Consider the following 1,288-nt stretch of genomic DNA (forward strand, 5'->3'; position numbering starts at 1 on the left):
TAATCACATCAAAAGAATCTACACTACCATATAGCACAACATGTAGTCTATTTTTATTAAAGGAATAAAATCAATTCATACAATACAGGGTGTCCCAGAAAAATTACCGAGTGAATAAAATTGAACGTAAGTCGAGAAATAGAAATCAGAATCAAACAATTTAAAATGTGGCGGATAGCCTATTTCATTATGCATTACATACGAAAATTTTATTTGATTCATTTGACTGGTTGCAAAGAAATTAACGATTACATAATGCGCGCATCAATGCAGTTCATTCCGAAGTTTGATCAACATGCGCTTTTTATACTCGCTCACCGCTTCCTAAAGTTTGTGTATCTCATTAAATTTAGTCCACATTATCTATTTTATAATCCAACGGTTTTATGTTATTCATTCCTCTACTGAAGATTAATACAAGTTTGTCAGAGAAAACTTTGATTTCTGCAATTGGAAGCTTTCCAACTTTAATTCTGTAGGTTGTGCAATATCTTATATTTTAACTTTCCAAAGAACATTTGAGCCAAGAAAGACAATGATCAAGTGCTTGCAGTGATTTTTGATACCATGCAACATTAATGTTGACGTTTTAAAAGATTTAAACGATTGCATTACAATTTCTTGGAAATATTCCAAAAACATTTATGTGTGTGAGAATTTTTTTAAGCCAGCTGGAATTCTTTATGCAATAATTTTTATGCAACATTTATATCAACATTAACGAAAAAAGATATTTACAAGTACCGAAAATCATCTTGCATGCAAGCTTTCATTTTCAATATCGTGCATGTTTTCAAATTTGAACAAAACCTGATTAATTGTTTTGCAAGAAACAGATTGTTTAAAAGATTGAAAAGTATTTCACCTAACAAAATATTAAGCCCATTGACAGTTAACCACTAGTGCGCATTGTGCCGAATGGTCTTTCTTTCAAACTTGGATTGTAGTGAATTGACGCATGTGTTATGTAATCGCTCATTTCTTCGCAATTAGTCAACCGATTCCAGTAAAATTCAGCGTATAAGATGCAGAATAAGATGGGCTACACGCTGATATTTAGATTTTTGGATTCTGATGTCTATTTCTTTACTTACGTCCAAACTCATTCGCCCGGTTTTTTTTTTCTGGGACACCCTATATGCAATGAAGAAACACGATCTCTTTGTCCCTGAGTTTACTATTCTATACAGACCATCGAAAGATTCGACCTTCAACAATATCATGACAATAGATTTAGGTTGTTTATTTTGAAAGAAAACTCATAGCTGGATCGCTGAGTAATTAGCGA

Source organism: Amphiura filiformis, chromosome 15, assembly GCF_039555335.1.
Source record: "Amphiura filiformis chromosome 15, Afil_fr2py, whole genome shotgun sequence".
NCBI lineage: Eukaryota > Metazoa > Echinodermata > Ophiuroidea > Amphilepidida > Amphiuridae > Amphiura > Amphiura filiformis.